This window comes from Melanerpes formicivorus, unplaced genomic scaffold (assembly GCF_026170545.1).
Source record: "Melanerpes formicivorus ecotype bairdi unplaced genomic scaffold, bMelFor1.0.p_v2 SCAF_35, whole genome shotgun sequence".
Taxonomy (NCBI): Eukaryota; Metazoa; Chordata; class Aves; order Piciformes; family Picidae; genus Melanerpes; species Melanerpes formicivorus.
The window spans coordinates 1,717,465-1,734,793 of record NW_027142387.1 but is presented as its reverse complement, the minus strand read 5'-3'; the positions used below and the strand labels follow the sequence as shown (position 1 = coordinate 1,734,793).

General features: G+C 41.1%; 1 protein-coding gene across 4 annotated transcripts in view; it reads right to left on the bottom strand.

The window, feature by feature from the left end:
* The window catches only part of GLI3 (GLI family zinc finger 3), a 214,985-nt gene that overhangs the window by 119,490 nt on the left and 78,166 nt on the right, over positions 1–17,329 (bottom strand). The window lies entirely within an intron of this gene.

Genomic DNA, 17,329 nt, shown 5'->3' with positions numbered 1-17,329 from the left:
TTTTTTGTTGTGGTTTGTTTGCTTGGGTTTTGTTGTTTGCTTGGGTTTTTTACCTTTAATAAATCCATTCCTTATTCCTATAACTTTTCCACAAAATTGGTTGCCCTATTGGGACTTTCTACCATACTCCCATTGCAGCCTCCTAGTCTTCCTGCCTTTTAGTTGGTTAGTACCCTTAGCTGATGTTACCACTCTGACACCATCTTCATTACTTTGGAGAACTCACATTATGTGTGTGTGCTACTGATAAATCTAATTCTTGATCTTCCTACACCAGGAGGGCAAATTTCTGACCTCCTCCTGTGTCCATGTGTGGTGCAGCCTCCTACAAAGCTAATTTCCTCTTTACCTGTTAATTATCACAAACCTACAGCTTCTTCATATGAACTGTGTCCTATTGCTTGTGTTAGACTATTCCCTTTCACTTTATCCTTTGTTGCCTATTGATCTGCTGGACCTATACAAACAATTAGCAGCATCACAAAGTCCTTGGGATCCTTAATGTAGAGGACAGGTTTTAACTCTGTTTTTTCACACCCACTTATTTGTTCTGGCCATCATTTCTCCCAAAACCATGGCACCACATCCCTTGCTAGAAGCAAAGGCATATTCTCCAGACTAACCCATGGATGAGCAATCCTCTCTGCTCTCTCTGCCTACTCTGCCTTTGCTGCTAGGTGGTTTTTTATCCCAAACACCTTTCCTGACAATTCCTATTGTTTCAAAGGCAGCCAGGGGAATATGCAGTGAATGTTCAAATTTCTAACCACAAACAAATCATGACAATGGCTTATTTCCTAAGAATTGACAAACAGGTATGCTGCAGGCACTAAGATACATCTTGATGACTGAAGTTTTCTATTGATGGTCAGAAGAATTAGGTTTGTTTCATGATTGACAGCTGCATGAAGGAGCTGTACCACAGAAACATGAAGACAATTGAAACTTCAACTTCTGGAGACACCACTTGTTACAAAGGCTTCCTACAGTGAAAAACTTTAATTTCTTACTCTTTTGAGATAGGTAAGTGTAGACATGGAGGTTTGGAGGGCCTGTGAAGTATTTCATTTGAGATCAGCTTACAGAAGGGATCAGAAGCTCCAAAACCATCCTATGATTAATAATCATAAAAAACAGTGAGAATTTGCCATTCTGTTGATAGGCTAGACCAGGCCAGATTTGAACTCAAGTTCTAGAGGGAAAACAAAATAATCACAAAGTACCAAGGGTAACAATTCTCAGATCTGTTGGGAGTAGCAGAAGCAGTATTCCAAGAAGGAGTGTGCAAAAAGCCAGCAGCATGACCCTGCAAGAGGCAGCTGGAATTGTGCTGGAAGCAAGCACAGCAATAGGAAGTGTCCAGGCTGTGGACTGAAGCAATGGAGTTTTTAAAAAATATTTGGTAAAACCTACAAGAGAAAGGACTACAAAGAGTATATGTCCAAAGTAATGAAGAATTGCTTTGTAAGACAATTTTAAAGGGTACTTAGTGAATTAAAGCCCTGAACACAGGACAACTGGAAACAAGGAGTTCCACAAGAAAACTCAGTCATGTAAAATGTGAACCAGAGAGGAAGAACATCTTATAAATATATATCAGTGAGCATCTGAGAATTTGGTGGCAAGACTGCCATTTGGAGTGGTGACAGGTTTTCATCTCTAGGCTGGGTATTCTGTTTCCTGAATGCTGTTACATCACTTTTACTTGTGTTTTAGACTAGGCACTTGAATGAGTGAGACGACTGACAGCTAAGTTGACCTGTCCAAAAGTCTAGGGCTCAGTCTACCAGAGAAGCCAAAGACCCAAGTACCAGCAGGACTAATTCACTCTATCTTAATGAAAGTGTCTACATGCCACAGGAGCTCTAAGCACTGGCTGATGAAAAACCCAAACCTACACTAGTCACTGTCTTTTATCTCAGCTCATTATGTTCATCTTAATTCTTAGCCTTCATCTTTCAACCATTCCTTTCTCAACAATGACAAGCCAAAGGAAAAAAGGAACAACCAGAACACAAGCTATATAATGAAAGCTCTACAAGAAAAGACACATACATACACATAGCAGAGCAACAAAAATAGGCAGCAGAGGCGTCTCACACCGGGAAGTTGGTTCCAGCTCCCAAATGGACACGACTAACCACAGGCAGAGCCACAGAACACACATGGGGCATCTTCAGCTTCTTTTACAAAAAGACAAGGGAGATACTCATAGGTTCCAGAGACAAAACAGAGTGACAGGTCAAGCAAAACCTGTGGGGCACTACGGAGATGGATGCTGAAAGCAACTGACAACAAATGCCCCTATTATCAGCTGTATATGCAATTTTCCCCTACATGGTGATGTTTAAATTGCTGTTTAAACTTAATCATTAGAATGAGGTATATGAGCCATATACATATACCATACAGTTTGCTGCCTTATCCACTGCTAAAGGAAAGATGCACTGTAGCCAGGTGCTCTGAGTCAGAGTTCTCATTAATCACTATCTAAGCATGCTGCAGAGACCTGTATGAAAAAAGAAGGAAAAAGATCTACAGAAATAAAGTACAAAGTGAGCAGAAGCCAAGAAAAAACCAAGCAAATACAACCAGAAGAAATCCAAGTCAGGAGTAGCTGGAAACTGGAATGGACATTCCTCACTTCTCATAAGAAAGACACTGTCAGTTCTGCTGAGAGGCTTTTTATCCTCTTCACCTGCTCCTAGACACTCTGTAAAATAATTCAATTAGGCAACATGGAATAACTGGTGGGAAACCTGAGCATCCTATAAATCCCAGGTCACATCGACACAGTTCTACTGTATTTTCTGAGTTGTTTTTTTTTTGTTTGTTTTTTGTCTCTGTTACTGAAGAACTTGCACAGAGAGGTGTTTAATGAATTACTATTATTAAGACAAAGTCTTCCCCTAACTTCTTGGGTACCTTGTCCTGCTTCCAAAACTACAGATCTAGAGACTTCATCAGAATAGCCACAGAAGGCGCAGTGAGATTAATCCAGACATGCTGAAAGCCATGGACTGCTCAACTGGCAGCTTGCAGACCAACACTGACTTCTGTGAAAGGCTTCAGTGGGTCACTAGCTCATACGATGAATCAGGCTGTATTTGTTAAGGGGAAGACATTTCTACTGCATTTCTACTGCAACTAGAATTCTCTCTGCTCCAGTTTTCTAAGTACTTTCATCAAGATTACAAACCCAACAGAACTCATGAAGTATCTGTATTCACACACCTTATTCTATTTAAAAATAAATAGATAGCTGCATACCTGGGGGGGGGGTGGGGGGGGGTGGGGGGGTGGGGGGGAAGGATAGGTGAGGATGTAGCAAAGACTTCCTGGTTACGTTTAACTGACATAGCAGGTTAAATCAGTGCAATAAAACCTATCAACCAGTGAATGACTACAAACCCATTTTCTTAGTGAAGGTGGAAGACCTGTACTGAATGCATTCCAGTATTTTTTTTCTATGCAGATATAATTGCTACCCTGTATTTTTTCTTTTTACTTGATGTTGAATGACATTGGATTTATTATTTTAATAGCTCTTATTAGCGGCACCTACACTATTAAGCAGAGTAGTTAGGCAAAGGATATAGTTAAAGTTAACCTGCCCTCTTTAGCAGAAACCTTAAGACTGTATAAATTAAGTGACCCAAAGTGCAGTGAAGCAGCTCATTTGCTCTCTGCGGCTTGCTCCCACTATGTTGTGAGCTCAAGTCAGAGCTCTGAGCTGAGACAGATCAGACATCATAGTTCACACAACAGACAAACTGCATGGCAATGCTGCTATACTCTTCCCCACAGATACACAGGCTGCATGGACAGGTTTTTCCTATAGCTTTTTTCCTTTCCCCTCGTTTCTATCGGTTAAGATGCACAAAACTGGATTGTGTTGGTTTCCCCTGACACAGGAGAAATACAGCATGTCAAGTTTCACCCTCCCCATTCTACCCCAAAACTGAGGAAGTCACCTCATTTCCTGTTGACGACGTATGGTTGTAACCAAGTCATTCGGCAGCCCAGCCGGAGCGGTGCTGCTGTGATAAATAGCGTTTACTTTTCCGTGAGGCCAACAGAAATGGTTCATTCAAACAAAACCTCTATATTTATGAGCTTACTTTGGCACCTGGTTTTCATGTCAGCATTTTATGAGTATCAATAGGGATGCAAAAGACGACAGAGTAGTCCAGGCAACAGGCAACTGTACATGTAACATCATCTGTGAACATCAAGCAGCTAATGTACCAGGTTTGAGAAGAAAGCTTCCTCACTGACAAGTCACTCATGCTAATTGAAGTCCCACACTTGGTTACAGTAAATGACAAACATCTCGGGATCTTACAGGAGAAAGCTTTCCTTTGATACATCTGCAGGCTTGTCATGCTGTTTTGAGTTATTGTAAAATAAAGACATGGGACAGGAGGCTTTTGAGACTCCAAAAACATGAAGAAAAATAATGGAACTCATTACTGAGCACAGTTTTGACTTGTTTGAGGTCTGCTTTTGCTAGTGAATGGAACAAATGATGTTACGAGGTGAAAGCTGCCAAGTTTCATTAGAGTACTTCTGTGAAAGTGTATGATCTCAGAGGCTATACATGCTAATTTACAGTAGAGTTTAGATTAAAGTGATGAATGTGTATCTAGTGTACATTTAAATGCAATTTTAAAAGAAAACCAAGCTGGGGCCTTCCTGTTCAACATGCCACTGCAGATTCTCCAGCGTAAAAGCAGAGCACCTCAAGCAGTTGTTACAGTCTCTACTGGCAGAACAAGACTGCATTTAATTAAATGTCCACTATAACTATAAAGTTCGTTTCCTAAGCCTGGGTTCAGCTATCAGAACACAAGTAGTTTAAACAGGGTTTCATATCTGCTTGATGGGTAAAAGCTGTCACAAGATCCTGTCAAACATGAAACAGTAAAAGATAAGATGAATTTCCCAGTAAATTCAGTTGCATCTTTTTTCTCTTTAGTTGAAGATGCTGGTTCTCTCCCCAGTGAGCAGCCCTAGCATTCAACCCTCCTGAAACTATTTTAGCATTTTTCTACGCCTTCTACACAAAAGTTCATACACTGACCCAAGTGCATAAACAAGATGAGCATGTGGCTATACTTACATATAAGAGTGGCAAGTCCATTCTTCAACAAGAATGTATTTTTATGGTTTTATATCCTGATTCATTGTCCCCAGCCAAACCTACACAACTAGAAACTTCAATTCTCTCATTAATTTAATGGAGCACAAGAGAGGGCTTCTTGCTTATGTCTCACATACTTCCTTGGTGTCAGGCCAGATGGACCTGCATGAATAACTACACGTTACCCTCAAAGGCTCAAACCCCGCAGAGAACCTCTTAAGGTATGACTTACTGCCAGTGCAGAGCAGTGGACAGATGATGTTCTGGGGGAGAACACGCAGAGTGCCACAGACTCGGCCTGAGCTTTGCAGGAGCAGCTCCCCAAGCTGCATGGACACCTTTGTCTCCAAGTGCTGGTCCACAGAGCAGCTAGTACTGCTGGTCCAGGCTGCAGTGGTGCAGAAAGCAGCACAATTTCATGGCAAGTACCTGCATGTATTCTGAGGAAACTTCACTGGTTTTGTGTTTTGGTTGTTGTTGTTGTTTAAATCAAGTCAGTTTAAACTCAAATTGAATATTGCACTTGTAGAAACAGGACCTACCAGCATCTGCTGACAGCTGTGCTGATACAAGCACAGCTCCTCTTCAGTGCGTGATATGGGAAACCAGAAAAGGGATTGTTCTCTGTTCCTGTGACTGCTGGTCTGCTGACTTCAGCTCTGTTAACTGGATGTAGGAGGCAGAGAATCAGAGCCAGAGGTGCAGGCAGACCTCAGCCTAAGGAGCAGCAGCATTGCTTCATGGAAAGGACAGTGTCTGCTCTTCAAGAACTGTAGTAATGCCCTTGTGCATTTAGGACTTTGAACCACCTAATTAACTGAAGAACGAGGTAATCGATGGCAAGCTAATGCACAGAAAATAGGTATGTTTTGTTAAATGTCAGGGGAGACTTTGGAGGGTAAGAGCATCAGTTGCAGATAAGCAGCAAGGCACCAGAATGATACTCAAGTGGCATTTTCCTTTGCACTGCAGCCCTCAAGTTGAAAACAAAGGCCAGTAAAATAAGAAGTTGTGTTTACTGGGTCCCTAGACTTGCCATCTAATACAGCTATTCATCAAAATACAGCATGCTTTTTGCATGACACGTGTGTCGTGTTCAATCAATGGAAAGCTGCTAAAAATCTCCTAAAGACCCTATTCTAAACAACACTTAGCAGCTACAACCAGAGCCTGATTTTGATTTATTGAATAATTTGACTGGAGAACACCTTAAGTCACAACCACATTAAGTGCAATAACTTTTCATTCCTTTGCTGAACACCATATGAAATTAAACAAAATAAAAATTGACAGCACCAAGTTATCCTGAATCTATTCCAGATGGATTAAGTTCACTGTATGCATTAAATGGAGATTTTAGCTTGGGTTTGACATTGCATTTCACTGACTCCCAAAAACAAATCAAAAATAACCCAGGATGTGTTACCAATTCCATTTAAAATCCAAATATTTCTGATACTAATTATGGAGCAAAGGGAAAACGTTGAAGACATTTCAACTTTAACAGCCCTGCCATTCTGATTAAAAAGTATCAGCTTTACATCTGCAAGAAATTTATATAGTGGACTCTTTACAAATTGTTACGGAGCAATTTGTGCACAGTTAGTTCTTTGTTTAATCGAGAAATCTGCCCAAACCCTGATTGTGTGCTTATTTCCCTAAGGCTGGGAGTGAAGGTTATTTCATTATGCCTTTTGGGAGCAGCAATCTATCTAATACATTTCTGAATTATTCCAGACTGAGCCGAAGCTGAACATGAGAACAAAGCCCTGCTTCCACAGCAGAAAGACCAGCCTAACTCCCAGCTGGGAAGATTTAGGCAGAGATTTATAAGTACAAATACTGAAGAAATTTGCAAGTAATTGCATGCATTTTCTCTCTGTTGTGGTATGCAGTAAACTAACATTTATTAAAACATATCAGCACAGTACTGCTCATTAGCCCCTTCCCCATCTCCTCTTGTAGGTTGCAGCGAAGGTTTGTTTTCAGGTTTTTTTCCTTCATTCTTTCAAAGCACCGGAGCTAATGGAAGAGGGCAAGAAAATCAGGATCACTGATTGATGCCTGCTGTTTATGGGGGTTATAATGTACACAAACTCTGTCTCTGTAATTAAACAGATTATTGCAATGGCTGCCAGTGAGCAGACAGGAAATACAGTACTCCCACCTTCTCTACTTAACAAGAACAAAACTCTTGCATCTTCACTAACCATCACCTTTGGAAAGTAACTGTGAGATACTTGACTTCAGCCTTACCTACCTTTTGTGTGTCTTTCTATATACAGCAACGGATTTCATGAGTGCCTACTGCCTCTGCAGGCACACATTGCAACAACATTCAGTTTAGTTACTGCTGTGGTTTGAAATGCCACTTAGCCAGCACTAGTAAAGCCTTAGTGATTTGGAGCACTAGCTACTTTGGAGATCATTTCATTCAGAGTGCAGGAATATGGCACTAAAGATCAACACATGCAGTTGTCATGGTGGTATCCCCATTTAGCTGCAACACAGGTGGGCTTTTTGGAAGAGCAGGATCTTCCTTCATGGTATTTACTTCTCCAAAAGTTTTGTCAAAGATCAAGTTCAAGCTCAATTTAAGTCACCTTGAAAGCCACAGCAATATTTTGGAGAATGCCAGGGATACCCAAATTTATTCCATCCAGCAACGGTCCAAACCTGCCTATTCCAAGTAGAATTTGTTTGTAATTTCTTTTTCATGTTGCTAGGTGACAGAAGGGTATCTAGCTAACACATCACTTCCAAAACACTGACAATTTAAAAGGAAAGGAAGGAGTGGTTGTGGACATAAACTGACTCCATCCTTGTGTCCTCACCACATAAGAGAACATACGTTCCCCACCTATGTGAACCTACAACACTGCAGCCTAAACTGATGAGATTTTACAGCTGTACTATGTCACATTATCAAATAATTTTAAGTGGACACATTTAATAACTGTATTTGAAAGTAAATATTCCTGTTTAGCACTTAGTAAGTCCAAAATAGGTTTACCTGTACAATCCTGCACAAGGAATTCAGAAGGAATCACAGGAAATGTTTGTAATGCAGGCTTTCAGTAGAAATGTAAAGCATAGTGACTTGTACTTGGAATTTTAAGCAGTATTATCATGAATAATTATGTATTTAGCAAAATACACAAGTTCCATTACTCTTTCACCTGAGATTTTTGTGTAGTTACTACTTTTACATTACAGCTACATGAGCAGCAGTTGGGGCTTTCAAACCAAGAATCAGAATTTCGCCTGTCTCGTCCGACATCAAAATTAAAATCTTCAACGAGTAATTACTTGGGGTTGAGTTAAAGTAGTTTAAAGTTGATAAGAATAATGTGCTTATTTACTATGTGGGTAGTGCAAGATTTATGTCAGCCTTAACTATTAATTTTCACATGTGTAAGTGCTGGGATTGTATAAACTATGAGACATGTTAACTCCACTGTTGTCACTTAGCAACAGTAACTGGCTATTAAAATAAGTGTTTTCTTTGGGGAATTGCCCTGTGAGGTCCTTACTCTACCTTCTCCAAGTTCCTGTTTTTTTCTTCTGGAGAAACCCAGAGTTGCATGAAAGCACATTCTTAGGGATAACAGTTAAGCAGATGCTCAGTTTGAAGAGACTTCTTGTACCAATTCGTGGTTTGTGGAATCCAAGGGCATCTGTAAATGCTGCAATACGGCAGAAAGAAAGAAAGGAAAGAAGGAAAGGAAGAAGGAAAGAAGGAAAGAAAGGAAGAAAGAAGGGAAGGGAAGGGAAGGGAAGGGAAGGGAAGGGAAGGGAAGGGAAGGGAAGGGAAGGGAAGGGAAGGGAAGGGAAGGGAAGGGAAGGGAAGGGAAGGGAAGGGAAGGGAAGGGAAGGGAAGGGAAGGGAAGGGAAGGGAAGGGAAGGGAAGGGAAGGGAAGGGAAGGGAAGGGAAGGGAAGGGAAGGGAAGGGAAGGGAAGGGAAGGGAAGGGAAGGGAAGGGAAGGGAAGGGAAGGGAAGGGAAGGGAAGGGAAGGGAAGGGAAGGGAAGGGAAGGGAAGGGAAGGGAAGGGAAGGGAAGGGAAGGGAAGGGAAGGGAAGGGAAGGGAAGGGAAGAGAAGGGAAGGGACAAAAACCAAACTACAAACTTCTATCATTAAGGGGGGGGGGGGGGGGGGGGGGCGGGGGGGGAGGGGGCAGGGAATGGACCCATCATACAAAAATCTTAGTGTGAGTAGAGTTGGCCAGACTGGTAATTGCTCTTCTGAGACCTTCCACACTCACTGCACACCTGACAATACCTGCACTTCCATTCTGAAGCAAAATTAACCTCAGGCATTACTGCACAGCCTATTTTCAACTTGATTACTGGCAGAATACACACAGCCATATCAGAATGCAAGACCAAGATTTCCAGCAGTCAGAACTCAGCAGTCAGAATGTTAGGCTTTAAGAGTGGGATGTTCAAAATTTTCACCTTACTAGGAATTTAGAATGCAAATCTTATTAACCTAAGACCTGATTAAGCTATAAAAATCCACTCTTCATTTTCAAGCTACTGAGCACCCAAGGACTTCCAAAAAAGCCTTCTTGATGCTCAGCACTCCTGAAAATCCAGCCATTTCCATACATTGCTACATCAAGCTGTTCTTTGCCTCCACACAGTTCTTGGAAGAACTGTTTACAGCTTTAGCAGTAATTAAACTATGAAATTACTGACCCAATCTCAGTTCTTAGGCAGCTTCATGTGAAAAAAATTGGCAAATAAAAACACTTTGAAAGAGTATCTATAAAATGAAGGGTTAAAAAAAAATTACCCAAATTGAAAACCAAGCTAGGAACAGAGATTTGAAACCACTTTGAAAGTCTTTCTAGTTAATTAGCACAGCACATTAGACAAAGATCTTTATTTGTGGCTTTGCCACAAACTTCCTTGGAGATCTTCAACATATCACAACCCCTCTGCCTGCTCAGTTGCCCCAAATGAGAAAGGGGTCTGTGCATAATAGTGCTTTGAGGAAAAATAGCACTTCATACAGAACACATGACACTGGGCCTCTCTTAATCAACCCCTGGAGTTTTGTTTCATTTTTTTTTAACAAAATTATGTGGGTCAATAATGAAAACATTCTCCACTACCAGCTACTCTATGCTGACTCTATTTATGAGGAATCATGTTTAACAAGGACTTACTATCTTAGAAAAGTGCTTTCTTTAGCAGATGGAATAATCTACTTTGCTTTCCTCCCCCCAGAATTACAACTTGTGAAAAACAGGATACAGACTAAGAAATAATAAAACACAGAACAGACCACCAAAACATTAAAAAAAATAATCACTCCTCATCAAGCTATTTTTAGAAGTACTTCATTTGTGCTCTTGATTTTAGAAGATTAAGATCTAATCCTGAACATACTTGCAAGCCTTCAGCTGTCTGGAGTGGAGTGAAGAAGGGTTTCATCCCCAACAAGTCCAAAATCAGTCTGTGTGCTTTAAAGGATGAGACCTTTGCTGAATGAGCTTTGCCTGCCTGCGGAGCCAAGGCCTGATCATGCTGCTTCACAGCGTACCAACTAATCCTAGGAAAACCTCTTTTTGCCACCTTCTAGCCAAGACTCGTATGTTCTTCCAAAGCTGCAGCCAGGGCCCAGATAGATAGTGGGGAATGGAGCTGATAATGTGCCCAAAAGCTGCTTGAATGACATTTTGATTTTGCTCTGTCACCTGGTATGCAGAGGTCCTTGCTCTATCTTACAGGCTACTCTTATCCTACCCATCCTAAGAGAGAAAGCTTTGCCAGTACATGTGAGTTTGGGACAGAACAGAGCGCACTCAAATAACCTAAATTTCAAAGATTTTCTTTTCTCACAGCATGAGCGTAAGACAAGTAAATCTAGCTTTGGGAGACGGGGGCCAGGAAGAAAGTATTGAGAGAAGCTAGGAAAATTGATTATCCTGGGGATTTTCAAGGAAGGATGAAACAGAATTGGGAAGGTAAGGGAGTGTGCACAAGGCTGCATGGGAAATAAGGAGAAAAGTTTGGATGACCTGGATGAAAAGAGAAGACCAAAGGAAGAAAGTGTACACAACAAGACCCTAGAAGGCTCTGAGGGAAGACAAAGTGGAAATACATCCTGGAGGGTTTTGTTTGGTTTTGTTTTCTCCCATCAAACTCTTAATGAATATGATTTGAATCTATACCAAGCATTTAACACAAGATTTGGCACCTAAGACTCACTGAAACAATTTAATTGCATTTAACAGCCCTTTTCCAGTATATCTTTACCCTTGCAGGGCTAACACCTACAATTGCTGTGGCCACTTCTGAAAGAGATTTATAGATGCTTACAGCAGCATTCAGCAGGTGTATGGCATGTGTGTATGAAAGTGGTACTTTCTCGGTGCAAACAAATACAGTCTGGTGTAACCATCAGTTATTCCTAGTCCATTCCACACTTGTTAGCCTAAGATTTGGTTCCATCACAATTTTGTTCCTTCCTAGTAAAAAAAGGTAAAATTCCACTGCTTCTAATACAAAATGCAAAATTTACTACCATTGAATGAATCTGGACCAATGAGAGCATAAAACTGGATTAACAAAGCATCAAAGCTGCAAAGACACTGTTAATGTATGTAACACAAAGATACACACACACCCCCCCCCATGTATTTATACACATATATAAAGAGAGGTTTGAGTAGCACCTCCTGTAGTATATCTCTCAAAGACTTATAAGACCCTATTTTTAGCCTCTTAGAACTTTCTGAAAGCTTCTTTTTCAGGAGTCATGTTTTCCATGGTTGTTGTCCTATTGAGCAAAATCAAGTACCAGATTTTTGGTTTATGTCACAGAAGGGGGAAAAAAAAACCCAACAAACCAAAACAACCAAGCCACAGGTTTTCATTTTCATTTATTGTTTTCCTCTCACAATGAAAGAATGGCTGAACTTTACAGTCTGAAATTCCAGGATGGCTGACCTGCACTGATTAGTAGGTACTTCTGATATTTAGAAAACACTAATACTAATATTAGTAAATGTTACTATGGTATACATACAAACAGTAGAAGAGCTGGCCATTTTATTTCCCTGTCTCCAAGAAACATTATTTCTTAGAGCCTGCTTGAAGACAGGGCCAGGAGTCAGCCCCAGGGCACAGAAGGGAACTCTATAGCCATTTTTGCCTCACTGCAGGGTGTACAGCTGAATTCTTGGAGTGCAGCATCATGCTCCCATGATCTGAAATCAGCACCTCCTCTTCACAGAATAGGTCACACATCGGCTCAGTGTAGCCAAGCACATTTTCCCACCTGAAACAGTGCACAATTGTGTGCAGAACCATTGTTAATCTGTGGTGTTGACTTTCTGTTTGCAAAGATGCTTTATACTGGCACTTTACACTGAAATGATACAAATTGCCACTACAATTGAATTAAGTACTTAGCACTAGAAATTTTCAGGTAGGAAAAAAAAAATCTCAAATTCCCTGGTTTTATGAAGCTGCAACTTTCCGAATAGTTCTAAAGAAGTCTAAATTGCTGACAACAAGCTCTGACATGAAAGTAAAGAAGGGGACATAAATTTAACATCACATTCAAAGCACTTGTATCTTACAGTCAGTGAGCATAGATTGTTCTATTTATATACATATTCAATATATGCACAAAGACTACTTGCTAGAGCACTTGATTGCATGTGTATATATAAATCAGACAGGTGTGTCTGTGTGTATAAAGTCAGGCTGCCAAGAATGTGCCTGTATTTCTTCAGAGGACAAGTCCTTTTGAAGGGATCTATAGCACCTCACATCATGATGTATTTTATTATCTTTACTTTAGTTCATCTTTCCCCCTCGCCCCCTTAGTTTCTGCTTCTCCCATCCTCCCACCCTTGCAGAATTAGCTATTAGGGAAAAAATGTGTATGGGCAGAATTTAACGATCTTCACAAATACAGTAAAAATTAACTATGTGCATTACTCTTAAATTCTGTGCAGTTTGGAAATGGAAGAGTAGATGAAAGTCACAGGCATATTTATGGTAATAATGGCACCATACAGCTTTATATAGCCAGCACTAGCTATAGGGTTTCCTATAATATTTTTATATATAGAGAAAACTAATCTGCTATCCAGGCATTATGAGCACTTCTCAACATGCCACATAAATTCCAAACAGAACACTTGAAAAACAACCCAGAAGGCTTGTGAAGGTGCTCTTTTGCTTGTTTTTTTCTTTATAAAGTAAAATTACTACATAACTAATGACCAGGTACTCTGCAGCAACAACTACAACTCTCACAGTTTACCCCAAAGGCCTCAACTTACAGCTATTGCTGAGTTTTCTAGGTAGAAGTATGTTGGGGTTTTTCCATAAAGCACACTATCACCTTTCATAATAATTGGAATTATAGTTTTATCAGGCTGCTTATTAGAGGCTCTAAGAGCTAAATTTAAGGACTTCCAGTGTGAGATAGAGATGAGTCCCTTAAGCTATTTATTACCTTCAGAGCAGCAAGTTTACCTTTACTCATCAGGGTCAATGACACTGTTTTCACATACCCAACATGAACTTTGTTTTATTTTTACTTCAAATACCAACTTAAAGTTACTGTTACAAAGCCATTTTGATACTCTCTTCAATCAGTGAAATAATCAATGGCACTGAAGAAAAAAAGTCCTGTTCAGAGCAACATTCTTCCTTTCTTTGGAATCAAGACTGCATGCCTTTTTCCATCTAGAACAGAGTTACATAGAAACAATGACAGAATACATCAAGGGGCTGCAAGGGTCTTGATTCTCATTGCATCTCCAAACCTAGGAGATGATTCCTGCCTGTATCATTGCTGCACTCTGCCTGCTGCTATTGCACTGAGAGCAGGCTTTGCCCCTTGAAGAAAGCAGGAAATGTTTTTTCAGGAACAAACCTTTCTAAGTGTAGATGCATCTTTTTAATAAATAAATGCTGATAATTTGCAGGATTCCCATATTCTGAACCTTCCTTCCCAAGCGGAATGGTATGAATGCAAACTTCACTACTGCAGGCAGGAGAACAAACTGGCAGCAGGACGATTTCTCATTCTGAAGCTAAACATCATCACTCCCCTCCTTTAAAAAGGAGAAAGGGGTGTGGGTGCAGGAGCAGAAAGGAAAAAGAAGGACTGCCAAAACCAGCAGGCTAAGTAGAGTAACCGGAAGCGTACAATTTACTGCTAATGGTTCAGTGTCTGCAAAGGACTGCTCAAGCTGTGCTTAACAAAAACTCAGTAATAGCCAGAGAGGGATGGCAAAAAAGGCGAGATGTTTGGTTTTACTTTCTGTCAAATACTGTTAAATATGAGCCACTTTGGGGGGAAAAAAAGAAATAGAATGAAAGAATGCAATAATGCTTTGTACAGGTGGTACTGAGGTCCCTGGCTGGGCCTTCAGACAAAACCATTCCCATGTAAACCTTAAAGAGGATTAATCCTCAAGGACCACTGTAATGAGACCTTAAAAGGCTGAACAACAGCAGCCTATCACGGAGGGAAGCAGTAGCCTGCTCCCAGAAGTCTTCTCTAGCAGAGTTACATCAAAGCAAACTGGAACCAGATAGCAGGATTCTGCAAGAATCCCTTATCTCGGCGCTAGCGGATGCTTCTCCTCTGATTGTCTTGAACTGCCACCTGTCCCAGGCATCTTTGAAGGCAACGCTAAGCCTGTGATGGATCTGACCTCCTTGAGCTGAGATTCTTTTATGTCTTTCTTCATTTTCTGCTCTGTTACATTCTTTCCCTGCGACGTGCACTACATGAAACAAAGGGAGTTCTCACTCCTTGACTTACTGTCCCCAGCTATTTGAAGGCAAAAAAACAATGTTAAGGATTATACTCCACCCGCAATATGGAGCTGTCCTCAGGAGACAAGCCTCTTATTTTTGAGAGTTATAACTAGATGGCTTTTACACGAAGGGACTTTACAATGAGGTTCAACGTTGCTGGGAGCCAAGATATGAAAGCTGCATATCAGAGATAGCTTAAAAAACAAAAAGGTTCGTAATACAGAAGTATATGAAAAATCACATTACAAAAATAAGCAGGAAAAGAACCAGCAAGCAACAAGCCTCAGAGAAAACACCAATGACAGTAGTACATGCAGTGCATCCCCTATTGCACACAAATATCCCATAAGACCAGGGCAGAACATTCTGTAACAGTGCCAAATTCATCCTAGATTAACAGAGTTGCCCAGTTTAAGTAAAGAGGAGCTCTGCTACCTGAGATATGTGCATACACTGGCAAAAAGCATTCACACAGAGATAGGGCTTTACCATGATTGCCACACATACTGGCTTCAGTTTGTAAGCAGCAATATGCTGGCAACCATGGTTCCACTGTCCTGGTGACATGTACTTTTAGTAGGTGTTAGCCAGACAGCTGAAGATGGGTTCAGGGGCTTCTCATCAGATTTTGTTCTGATAGCTGCAAGCCACAATGTACAAATCAACACAGTGCTAAAAAGGCTGGGCTGAGAAGGAATGCTGCTACAGCTCCCACCTCTGGCTTCCTACTCTTGCACTCAAGCAGTTCTGAACCAGTTGTTAAGTCCGTTTAGTGCATGGCATCAGCAGAACAAGCAGCAAAGCGCTGCTAGGCTGAAGAGGATGTTGCCTACCAGCAGCACTGACAAAATAAAATGCTGTTACTAGTTGCAGTTAGGTGAGGCTCACAGAAGCATTACACAGTGGGGTGGAAGCAGGAAAGAGAAAGCGCCTTCTCTTTTTGAAGGTTCCTGGGAAATTACAGCTAGGAGAATTCAACCAGCCATGTAAATGGCAAGATTCTGCATCAAACAGCTGAGCTGGACACCTGATCTCTTACTATTACACACAGATAGGCAAAGACTGCATCAATAAAGAGTAGATCTATAGGGTCTGAATGTTAATGTTACAAGGCATTACACAGAAAACACTGAGCAGACCACAGAATTTTCCAGAACCAAGATCTACCAGTATGTGCTGCCAAACAAACCAGGCTCAAGGTGTGCTCAGCATGCATTCAAAGTTGAAGGCGACTTGTTCCCATCTGTATGACACTTTCCACAATAGGATATTGTGCTTCAGGGTCACAGAGCAATGTCAGGCTGGCAACAGCCTCCCGTAAGAAAACAGAAGAGCCTCTTCAACAGCCAGCAGAGCACAGATCATGTGAGATGACTGTCTTCCTCAGAAAACTGTGTCAACACCTTGGGTAACCTTAAAAAGTAGTGTCTGTGTTTACATCATTTCTTTAATACAGCCCAGAGACTATTTCTTTAGATAAGGCATGTGAACCTTCTGTTTTGCCAGCCATCAAGCATGGCCTTAGCAGTAAGCAGCCTACACTACTATGGTACAGCAGGACCTTGCATGTCCCAGCAAGCACAACAACACTCCCACAGGCTGTCTACTAAAAAAATGCTAGAGAGGGAGGCTGATCAGGGTGCAGACCACTTGTTCAGAGCAGTGTACACACAAAACTAACATTTCTGGGAGGAACCACTACAGCAGCCCACACCCTCAACCTGTCTTTCTGGTTTATAATGGACAGAGGTTGGAAGGCGCTACAGAACACAAGACATGTTACCCTGTGACATGCATGATAACTAACTACTGTCTTGGAGGAGATGTGCTATTGCCCCACAAGAGCCCAGATACACTATCACAGGTCAGCACTTTTGAGTTTTGTTAAGGTTTTACTATTTTTTCCATGGGAGCAAAGTCAGATCAGCCCTTTATTTATGGAGGGTTTCTTCCAGCTGGCTTTATGTGCTAAGAAGCTTTTTGAGTTTTCTGTACTGAAGCTGTCAAATCCAGAAAAGCTGAAAACCTGTAAGAGTGGAAATAAGCACAGACCATGGTCACTGTCAGTCTCAGGTGAAGCAGGGGCATACATCAGGCTTTCTAATCAAGCATCCCAAGTACTGGGCAGTTCAATGATTAGCCAGTGATGGATGACTAGTGCTCTTCTTCGCCCTCTAGTTAAAAGAAGAATGAAAAAATTCCACTCCTATCACAGAAGAAATAAATTGGTTTTGATGTCTGGCACAAATTTTATTGTTAAAAGTAGTGTAGACCACTGGTGTTGATGCCAACTTAAATACCATCCAGCATGAAACATGGCTTTGGTGCCAACAGCTCCCTATCACCGTACCATGATGGTCCATCACGGTGAAAGTGAGCAATCACTGTTT